At 39.5% G+C, this 11975-nt stretch overlaps 1 pseudogene; it reads left to right on the plus strand.

Annotated features, from left to right (window-relative positions):
- The window catches only part of LOC114028262, a 69312-nt pseudogene extending 57725 nt beyond the window's left edge, over positions 1 to 11587 (plus strand).
- The last annotated feature ends 388 nt before the right edge of the window (positions 11588 to 11975 follow it).

The following is an 11975-nucleotide window of genomic DNA, read 5'->3' on the forward strand; positions in this document are numbered from 1 at the left end:
GTCGAGAACTGAAAGGAGGTAGCTGGCAAGAGAGACTCCATATCTTGATCTGGAGGCTCTGACAGCTTAAAATACTCCCAGGCTATAACTTAACTCTTCTGGCTGGAGAGCCTCAAGACTAGAATGGGAATTTTATGTTACAAATGAATTGTAAATGAATATAACTTTTTTTTACAGTACAAAAGAGAAGTTGTAAAAGTAGTTGGCAAATCATTTACCTAGTATCAGAAGATCATCTTAGATATCTTAGACCAAATATTTTTACTTTACATAGGGGGAAACTGAGGCATGAAGGGAATGAAGCAATTCCCTGAGATCATGCAGCCAATGAAATCGCAGAGACGGGATTCTAACTCAGATCTTGTAACTACAAAACTGGAGCTCTTTCTGCTGCTTTTAAGCTGCTGCCTTGTTTATAAGGATTGTCAAGGTATAAATGTTGTTGTTGTTGAGTCATTTCAGTCATGTCTGACTATTTGTGACTCCATTGGGGGTTTTCTTGGCAAAGATATTGGCATGGTTTGCCATTTCCTTTCCCAGCTCATTTTACAGATGAGGAAACTGAGGCAAACAAGGTGAAGTTACTTGCCTAGGGTTACACAAGTAGTAAGTGTCTGAGGCTGAATTTGAACACATGAAGATGAGTCTTCCTGATTCCAAGTCCGGTACTCTATCCACAATTGCCACCTAGCTGCCCCAGAGTATAAACAGTTTTCATCAACTAGATTACCCAAGTTCTCAAGGAAGTCACTGATTACAAATGATGTTCTTTTGAGATTGTGACCCTAAATTACTTATTTCAGAAGTGACCTTACATGAGACCACAGATCTAGAATGGGAAGGGGCCTCAGAGATCATCTGGTTCAATGTCTTCATCTTACAGTGGAGGAAACAGGTCCCAGGACATGCCCAAAGTCAATGAATTTGGGGTGTACATCAGATTCATTTATGTAACAGACACTACCTAATGATTATATCATGGTATTAATGGTGGTATCCTGGAGGCACCTTAACTCAACATGGCAGAAATTATACTCATTTTCACAAATTCTGATCTTCCCTGTTTCTGTATTTCTGACAGTGACATCCTTCTTGTTATCCAGGTACCAAACCCCTGTCATTGGAGTATGAATTTTAGGGCTGGAATAGACCTTCTAAATAATTTCATCTACCCCCTTAATTTTACACGTGGGGAACCTGAGGCTAAGAGAGGCACTATAATTTGTCCAAGGTCACACAACGACTAAGAAGACCGACACTTAAGCCAGATTTTGCAAATCCAAGTCATACTGTCTCCCATGTTTAAATCCTTCCTTTCCTAATCCCAGTATCTCAGCTATTGAATTTTGTTCTTTCCATCTTTATAATAATATGGCTATGTTTTACATTTTTTTCAAGTAATGTCCTTCTTTAAAGCTTAGAATGGCATACAATTTTGAATACTTCACCGGATTTAGCATACAATAATTAATTCTATAACTCAGTGCTTTGTGAAGTGATGACTATGGTAGTTAGCACAATCCCTCTTCATAATGATTAAAATATAGTGGGAAAGATAAGATAAATTCTTATAAAAACACAGAAGAGACCACAGACCACATAACTAACCTAGGCTGTGCAGAGGTATAATGTCATGACTATGAATTAATGAGATTGCTATCCATAAGCCACACAAGAAAATTCGTTTCTTTGCTTTGTATTTTTTTTTTTACATTTCAATATCATGCAACTGTAATTTTCTTTTTTTTAATTTAAATCTGATGTGATTTCCTTGGAATAAGAAACACACTATAGATTGACACCTGTTCTTGGAAATCATTGGAAAAAGAAAAAGAAAGGATTGCGTGTGTGTGTTTGGGAGATGATTCCATACTTTCAAATCTTTGGTTTTTTTGCACATTAAATATTCAAGAAATTGATAATTAATCATAAAATCTGTCATCTATATTTTTAGCATTGATTTCTCAAAGTTTCTTGATTGCCTGTCTTGTAAATAGACTGACAAAAACATGAAGTTACTATGACAGACAGTGTGCAGTAGTGAGAAGAATGGGGAAAAAAAAGCCTGGAGTAGATTTGGTTTCTTTTAACTGCTAAATCCAACGGTATATTCTCAGTTCTCTTTCTCCTTGATTTCTCTGTAGTTTTTGTCCATATTGGGTTATCCTCCCTCTCCCTCCACAAACGTTTCCCAGAAACTCTCCTTTCTAGGATTATGTGAAGTTATTCTTTCCTGCTTTTCTTCCTCCTTTTCCAACTGCTTCTTCCCAGACTCCTTTGCTGGATCGTCATCCCCCCCCCTCCCCCTAAGCATAGGTGCCCCCTGAGAATCTGGTTTGGGATTGACTTCTCTACATGATCTCTGGTAATCGCATCCGATCACATATGCTCAATCGTTATCTCTGTGGAGTTCCACATCACCAACTGCCTGTGAGACATCTCCCCTTTGAGGCCTTGACTGTATCTTCAATTAATCATGTCAAAAACTCATTGTCTTTCTGTGTGAACCTGCCCCTGTACCAAATTTTCGTGACTGTGTTGAGGGCTCTACCGTTCACCCAGTGACTCAGTTTCCCAAGCTTTGAGTTATCCTTGGCTTTTAGCTCTCCTTCCTCCACCTCCCACTGCCCCCATTCACTCAGCTGCCCAGTCTCATTTATGCTACCTGCACATTTCTTGCAGCTGTCTCCTTCTTTCCACTTACAGCCACCACCCTAGTTCATGTTCTCATCACCTCTCACCTGGGTGGTGTAACAGCTTCCTAATTGCTCCTGCTTCCCACTGGCTCCTTTCTCCAACAAGTCTTCAACAAGGATACCCAAATAGTCTTCCCAAGGTTCAGGTGTGACCATATCACAGTCTCTTTCTTGCTCAAAATCTTTAATAGCACCCTTCAGCCTGGCATTTAAAACCCCAGACAATCTGACTCTACCCTACATTTTCAGACATTTCGTATTTCTCTCCCTTCACATTCTATAATCTAGCCAAACTGAGCCATTAGGTAGTCTCTGAATTTGGCATCCCATTCTGTGTCTCCATTCATTCATACAAATTGTCTCCTGTTTTCAAATGACTTTATGTTTACTTACTGAAGTATAAGTTTTATTTCCATTCTCCGTTCTCCACAATGGAAAATAACCTCCTTGAGGCTTGTGGTTTTATTTTTTTCTTTCTTTGTATCCATAGCATTTTGCACAGTCGGTACTTAATATATTTTTAAATTGAATTGAATTTGAATTCCAGTTCTCTGGCTCTGCAACTAACACGTTTTGTGTGATTTGGGGCCAATCATGCAATCTGTTTGGACCTCACTTTCACCATCTACAGTGTCAGGGCATTGACTAAATGGTCTCTAAGAACCCATCCGCTTCAAAAATTCTATGATACTCATCTGTAATTATAAAAGAGGTCTCCTAGACTAGGGTAGATGAATGGTCATTAACTTTTTTTAAATGAAACTTTAGCTATAAAGAAGAGCAAACCTTTAACCCAGGGGTTCTCTGTGCCTTTTTTGGTGTGTGTGTCATGGGCCCCCTTGGAAAGTTTGGTGAAGCCTTTGAACACTTAGAAAAAACTTTTGTTGTCTACATTCACATAGATGGAAATGCTAAATTTCAGTTAAAGGTTAGTGAAAATCAAAATGCATTTGTCCCAATAAAATTCCTACAGACCTCCTACAAGCTATTCATAGATATCTTGGGGGCCCCTTAAGCTAAGAATCCTTGATTTAAGGGAATATTGGAAAAGATTCTCCTTGCTACCACCCATGGGATGAGCAACGTAATTTCAAATAGTAGCTCTGAATTTTTCTAGCATTGCATTTGGTACAACATACTTAGGACATAGTAGCAAAATTAAAATAAAATTCTCTCTCCTACATATTGACCTCTTTTAAAAATCATCCAGCAGTTTAATCTCTACCTGTTCAAACCAGCATCTTCATAGCTTTGAAATGAAATCTCTGTGAGTGCCTGTATAGTAATGGACTATAAATATGTAGATAAGGGTTAATTAATGGAGCCTTTTCCACAACCATTTATCTTGTGAGAAATGATGCTGAGACATTTACTCACCTGTGAAGGCAGAAGAAGAGAAGGTGGAATCAGCAAAAGTCAGCTGTAATAGGTTTGGTACAGTTTTCCTAATCAGAATTTATTCAATTTAGGCAGGTGGGAAGAAAGCAGAGACCATTAATGCTATATACTTCCATGGCAATGCATGGAACATGAAATTCGTAACTATTTCTTTTGATAAATAAAGGTTAGGATTTATTTTAGGAGTACTAATTGATTAAGTATTCATAACTAGCCCTAATATTTATTTATGAACCATGAAAAGGATTAGAAATAGTAAAGCACTATCTTCATATCTCGGATCTCATTATTGCCTGTACAAAGGGATCAGGATTGATATTTGAGGACCTGAGTTCAAATGCTGTCTCTCCCTCTTACTACCTGTGTGATGTTGAGTGAATCATTTAAATAAAGTTTCTGAGCTTTACTTTCCTCATCTATTAACTAAGAAGATTCTACTTCTAGCTTTTAATCTATGCAATCACATATAATGAGGAAATTAAATGTTTACCAGCAAGTGTGGGGCAATAAAACAATTTAATTTGATATTTATATCATATCAATAAGTATTTTGTAAAAACATAGATAATAGTATAAATAGTAGCTGCTTCTAACAGTTATATCTATAATAAGTCTTCAAACCACAGTTAGCTAACCATAAAGGAGAATCCTAATGGGGGAAAATATAATCTCAAGGATTTTTGGTAAAGGTAATCTAGGAGAAGTATCAGGGCATAAGAGACAGGAGGCTGGGCTTAAGTGGGGATTCTTAACCAGGGCCTCATTTTTAAAATATTTTAACTATTTCAGTAGAGTTAGTTTCCTTTGTAATCCTATATATTTGATTTATTAGAAAGGATGTTTCAGGAAGGGTTTAATAGGATTCAATGCATTGTCAGAGGGGTCTATGACAAAACAAATATTAAGAACTCCTGGTAGTGGCAAATGAGATATTTCACATTGTCTTCTATTTTTTTTGTTCTTTTGGTTTTGTTTTACACTGTCTTGATTTCTCATAAAGTCACTAGTTTCCAATTGCTCCATTCTAATTTTTAAGGAAGCATTTTCTTCAGTGAGCTTTTGGACTTCCTTTTCCATTTGGCCAGTTCTGCTTTTGAAGGCATTCTTCTCCTCATAGGCTTTTTGGACCTCTTTTGTCATTTGGGTTAGGCTATTTTTTGTTTTTTGTTTTGGTGAGGCAATTGGGGTTAAGTGACTTGCTCAGAGTCACACAGCTAGTGAGTGTTATGTGTCTGAGGTTGGATTTGAACTCAGGTCCCCCTGACTCCAGGGCCAGTGCTCTATCCACTTCGCCACTTAGCTGCCCTGGGTTAGGCTATTTTTCAAGGTGTTATTTTCTTCAGTATGTTTTTGGGTCTCTTTGAGCAAGTTGTTGACTTGTTTTTCACGATTTTCTTTTCTTTTTTTTTTGTTTGGGCCAAAACAGTGTATTTATTTATATTCAGCGTCTATATCTACCAAGATCAAGAATTAGGTCAAGTATATGAATCCTGCAAACACAAAAATGGAGGGCCATCTAGCCCAATTAGTAATTGAACATGAATCTCTGCTACACTATCCTTGACAAGGGGTCATACAGTATTTCCTCAAAGTTTCCAGTGAAAGTGAAACCCTGATGTTTCAGAGCAGCCCATTTCACTTATGGATGCCTCTAGTAGAAACCTTCTAGAGCCTCCAACTCAAATAGGCCTTGAGTTTATTTTCTTTACTCAGCTGAACAGACCTTTTTTCTTTCTTTCTTTTTTTTCATAGTAACTTTTATTTATTTTTTTGTTTTCAACATTTACTTCCACAAGATTTTGAGTTCCAAATTTTCACCCCATCTCACCCCTCCCCCCACCCCAACATGGCATACATTCTAAATACCCCTTCCCCTAGTCTGCCTTCCCTTCTATCTCTCCGCCCCCCTTCTCTTATCCCCTTCCCCTTCAATTTTCCTGTAGGGCAGGATGGATTTCTGTACCCCATTTCCTGTATTTCTTATTTCCCAGTTGCATGTGAAAAATTTTTTTAAAACATGTGTTTTTAAAACTTTGGGGTCCAAATTTTCTCCCTTCCACCCTCCCCACCCACCTTCATTGATAAGGCAAGCAACTAAATATAGGTTATATATGTGCAGTTATGCAAAACACTTCCATAGTAGACATGCTGTGAAAAACTGACTCTATTTCCCTTAATCCTGTCCCATCCACCCATTTATTCTATTCTTTCTTTTGACCCTGATCCTCCTCAGAAGTATTTGCTTCTGATTACTCCCTTTCCCAATCTGCCCTCCTCTCTATCATTCCCCTACTCTCTTGTCCCCTTCCCCCCTATTTTCCTGTAGGGTAAGACAGATTTCCATACCCAATTGAGTGTGTATGTTATTCCCTCCTTAAGTCAAATCCTATGAAAATAAGATTCACTCATTCCCTCTCACCTTCCCCCATTTCCCCTCCACTGTAAGAGCCTTTTCTTTTCTGTTTTTTTTTGTGGGATAGTTTACCTCATTCTACCTCTCCCTTTCTCCTTCTCCTAGTATATTCCTCTCTCAACCCTTAATTTTATTCTCCAGATATGACTCCTTCATTTTCAACTCACCCTGTGCCCTCTATCTATCTATATCTATATATACATACATATAATTTTTCCCTTCCAACTACCCTAATACTGACAAGGGTCTCATGAGTTACAAATATCATCTTTCCATGCAGGAATATAAACAGTTCAACCTTAATAAGTCTCTTATGATTTTTTCTTTCCTGTTTACCTCTTCATGTTCCACTCGAGTCTTGTATTGGAAAATCAAATTTTCTATTCAACTCTGGTCTTTTCATCAAGAATGCTTGAAAGTCCTCTATTTCACTGAATGACCATTTTTTCCCCTGAAGGATTATACTCAGTTTTGATGGGTAGGTGATTCTTGGTTTTAATCCTATCTCCTCTGCCCTCCAGAATATTATATTCCATGCCCTGCAGTCCCTTAATTTAGAAGCAGCTCAATCCTGTGTTATCCTGATTGTGTTTCCACAATACTTGAATTGTTTCTTTCTGGCTGCTTGTAATATTTTCTCCTTGACCTGGGAACTCTGGAATTTGGCTACAATATTCCTAGGAGTTTTCCTTTGGGGATCTCTTTCAGGAGGAGATCGGTGGATTCTTTCCATTTCTATTTTGCCCTCTGATTCTAAAATATCAGGACAGTTTACCTGGATCATTTCTTGAAAGATGATGTCTAGGCTTTTTTTTTGATCATGGCTTTCAGATAGTCCAATAATTTTTAAATTCTCTCTCCTGGATCTATTTTCCAGGTCAGATGCTTTCCCAATGAGATATTTCACATTGTTTTCTAATTTTTCATTCTTTTGGATTTGTTTTACAGTGTCTTGATTTCTCATAAAGTCACTAGCTTCTAATTGCTCTATTCTAATTTTTAAGGAAGTATTTTCTTCAGTAATCCTTTGGACTTCCTTTTCCATTTTTCCAATTTTGCTCTTTAGGGCATTCTTCTCCTCGTTGGCTTTTTGGACCTCTTTTGCCATTTGGGTTAGGCTATTTTTTAAGGTGTTATTTTCTTCAGTATTTTTTTGGGTCTCCTTTAGCAAGCTGTTGACTTGTTTTTCATGATTTTCTTGCATCACTCTCAGTTTTTCCTCTACTTCTCTTACTTGCTTCTCAAAACCCCTTTTGAGCTCTTCCAAGGCCTGGGACTGATTCATATATTTCTTGGAGGCTTTGGATGTAGGAGCTTTGGCTTTGTTGTCTTCTTCTGGTTGTATGTTTTGATCTTCTTTGTCACCAAAATAAGATAATATAGTCTGACTCTTTTTGCACTGCTTACTCATGAGCCCTGCCAATTACTTGAGTTTTAAACTCTTTGTTAGGGTAAAAATCTGCTTCCAATGTGAAGAGTGTACTGTCCCAAGCTTTGGGGGTTTGTACAGCTGTTTTCAGGGGTACTTCTAGGGACCTGTGAATTTTGAGTTCTTCCAAGGTGGTATGATAAGGGGTGAGGTGTTTTCTCTCCACCACCACAACAAGCTCCACTGCACCAGTGCTCCTCCTCACCCCAGGACTGCCTCTCAGAACTGTGACCCAGATCTAAGCACAGGTAAAGCAGGAGATTCCTGCCTCAGCCCTGGCAAAGAGATCCTTGCAATCCCCCTCTGATCAGCCACTGGATTCCCCCTCAGTCTGTGGGCCAGAAGCTCAGGAAAAAGCCACGGCCCCAGGCTGCCCCCGAGACTTGCAGCTGAGACCTAGCTCCTCTTTTACCGCAGTCACAGACTTTTCCCACTGACCTTCTAAGTTGTCTTTGGTGTTTGTGGGTTGAGAAGTCTGGAAACCATCACAGCTGCCTGCGATTCAGTCCTCTGAGGCCTGCTCCAGGTTTGCTTCGGCCTGCCTTGCCTGAGTGTCCACGTTGAACTACCCTCCTCTCCCAGCCTGGTGCGATATACCTTTCTGATCAACCATCCAGGCTGTCTTTGGCTGGAAATTTGTTTCACTCTGTCTTTTTGTGGGTATTGCTTCTTTAGAATTTGTTTAGAGCCATTTTTTAGGTATTTGGGAGGCTTTGGGAGAGAGCTCAAGAGAGTCACTGCTTTCCCTCTGCCATCTTCGCTCCACCCCTTCATGATTTTCTTGCATCACTCTCATTTCTCTTCCCAGTTTTTCCTCTACTTCTCTTATTTGCTTCTCAAAATCCTTTTTGAGCTCTTCCATAGCCTGGGACTGATTCATATTTTTTTTTTGGAGGCTTTGGATGTAGGAGCTTTGACTTTGTTATCTTCTTCTGGTTGTATGTTTTGATCTTCTTTGTTACCAAAGAAAGATTCTATGGTCTGACTTCTTTGTGCTTTTGTTTGCTCATGATCCCAGTCAATTACTTGAGTTACAAACTCTTTGTTAAGGTAAGGGCCTGCTTCCAATGTGGAGAATGTACTGTCCCAAGCTTTGGTGGTTTTGTGAAGCTGTTTTTAGAGATACTTCTAGGGACCTGTAAGTTTTAAGTTCTCCCAAGGTGGTATGATCAAGGGCGAGGTGTTTACTCCTTTCCTGGCCTGTGCTCTGGTCTATGAGTGACCACAAGCACTCTTTTCTGCCTTGGAACTGTGAGGAGGATTCCCTCTCCATTGCCACAACAAACTCCACCATGCCAGCCCTCCTCCTCACTCCAGGACTGCCATCTAGAACTGTGACCCAGATTCAAGCACAGGCAAAGCAAGAGAATCCTGCCTCAGAATCAGCAAAAGATCCCTGCAATCTCCCTCTGATCAGCTACTCCATTCCCTGGTCTGGAAGCTCCAGAAGCAGCCACTGCCCCAGGGTTGCACCCAGGGCTGCGACTGGGACCACACTTCTGTCTCACCACAGTCACAGACTTTTCCTACTGCCCTTCTAAGTTGTCTTTGGTGTTCGTGGGTTAAAAAGTCTGGAAACCACCACCACTGCCTGTGATTCAGTGTGCATGTTTTCTTGAGAAGCATTTTCATCCAGGGTAAAATCTCAGCCTAAAATCCAGTTGTAGAAAAAAAAAATATATAAGGAGTTCATAAGTCAGTTCACTGCTGATAGTAGTATCTTTCTTCATTGTAGCAAAACTATCCTTGGACCTACTGAGGAAATGGCAGTTATTTCCTAAATCACCTCTATTGTGATGACACATTGCCTTAATCAGCCATTTTCAATAGTGAGTTGGAGACAAGTTGGGCAGCTCTTTACTCTACCCAGGCCCTGAGTAAGCCTCTTTTTGACAAACACGATTGTCCTTGCTTTTAAATAAAACAAATACTCTTTCATAACCCATTGAGCTTTTCTGAAATACAGCAGCAAAGAGATTAGTCACCATGGGGCAAGACAAAGTAATCGTGCTGAGGGTCTGGTGGAGAAAAGACATAGTCAAGAAAACTCCACAGATAGGTGAGACTTGGATTTGATTGGTTTTCAGAAATGATGCCCTCTGTTATCATGTCTCTTTGACTTAACTGGCTCCAGCTGACCTTAAATCTTGGGCACTGGGACTAAATGGTGTAGTAGGAGACTGGGTTTCTCCAATTGTGTTTGTTTCTAGTCTTATTCTCTCCCCAAATCAACTGATCACTCTAAAAGCATTTATCATAAGGCCTTGTCACAAGCTAGGCAGTGAAGACACCAAGACAAAAATGAAGCAAGACTTGTCCTCAGGGAGCTTACATTTTATTGTATATACGATATATCATATATGCTATATATGCTATGTAGCATATACTATATATCATATATGCTACATATAGTATATAGCATATGCATAAATAAATGCCCATGTATGTATTAATATTGGACTGGATCTGTGATTTCACTGGTATTGAGAACTCCCCACAAGGAAACTCCCTCTGTCAATGCAAATTAACACCAGCTTGGCAAAATATAGTTGAATAGAGAGAGGGAGAATTCTTGTAGACAGAGGAGAGAACAACTTGTTTGAAGGCATTGCAAGAAGACCATAGAGCACCTTTATAGGATAAATGTGAAATAAGTCTAGAAAGGTATGTTGGACCCAGGTTGTCAAGGGGTTTAAATGCCAAAGAAAAAAGTTTTTGTTTCATCTTGGGGATAAGAAGGTACGATTTAACCATTCTGGGCCTCATCTCTTCATCTGTAAAACAAGATGATCGGACAAGATGGTGTCTCAGGACTCTTCCAGCTCTAAATATATGATTCTATAATTCAATAGCATGGACAAGAGTCACATGAGAGGGGCAGGTGTGACTGGCCTAACATCTGAATCATTGGATGGAATTCCTAAATTGATGAGATCTCATATACAATTTTGGTTGATATATGAAATGATGAGAAGTGGTATGGATGGCATAGTAGAAACAGAACCAGTTTCAAAGCCAGAAAGACACACTTAGGTTCAAGTCTCACTTCTGGAACATAAGTGGCTGTATGATTCTTGTCAAATCATTTAATCTCTCGATGATCTATTCGCCTCTAAAAACTATAATTTACAGAGTGATGACCTGCATTGTTTGTAGGAATTTTTCCATTTGGGAATATTCTACATTAATTAATCCACAGGTCCAGTTCCTATGCCTATTTGTAATAAAGGCAAAACAGAAGTGTTCCTTCAGGAAGACTTTAGTTTTCTTCTGCTATTAGTTTTTCCTACTGATTTATCTGTTTATGTTCAAGGTCTTTGAAGTTTTTTTTTTTTCCTTCATGATACTTTCAATCTTTCCCTCCCCCCCTTTTTTTTGCTTATCATTCACTTCTTGACTCCCTCTCCTCTGATTATGATTAGGTGCTGGATCTCAAAGCATCTCAGACTCCTCCCACATCCCTAGTGACCTGTTCTATTCCCTCTGTTTCTCAGTTCTTGGCCAGGCATCAGCAGTCTAGAGCCTGTCCCCACCCCACCTCCCAACCCCGCAGGGAGGTCAGAGCTTTGCTTTGTGGGTGCTTCTAGGTTGCCACCTCCAGCAAGCTTTTGCTTCTGCAGGGTTGTGGCCACGCTGGCTGTTTGGTATTGAGCAAACTTCCACAGCCTAGAACTGGGTGTCCATGAAACTGGTAAGATGGAGGGGCACTCAAGGTACAGGGGTAGGTTTTCATGCAAGCTTCTGTCCTGTCCTTGGGTGTGCTAGTATAGCTTCACTTGCAGTAGCATGGAAGATGGGGAAGCGCTGCTAAGTGAGCTCAGGGTTAGTGAGCGTCAGTTCTTGTTTGTATTTTTTTAAACTATCATTTGGGTTCTGGGTGTCCTAGACCATGGAGACTGCTGAAGTTGCTTTATCTTTGGCACATAATTTTTGTTTTGGAGAGGTAAAACCTGTCCCTTGTATTTTCCAGGATACATATACTAGCCCCTGAGAAGAGCTGCATCTTTAGAAACACAAGATAAGTCTAGTTTAAAGGTGT

This window comes from Vombatus ursinus, unplaced genomic scaffold (assembly GCF_900497805.2).
Source record: "Vombatus ursinus unplaced genomic scaffold, bare-nosed wombat genome assembly UNPS02014874.1, whole genome shotgun sequence".
Taxonomy (NCBI): domain Eukaryota; kingdom Metazoa; phylum Chordata; class Mammalia; order Diprotodontia; family Vombatidae; genus Vombatus; species Vombatus ursinus.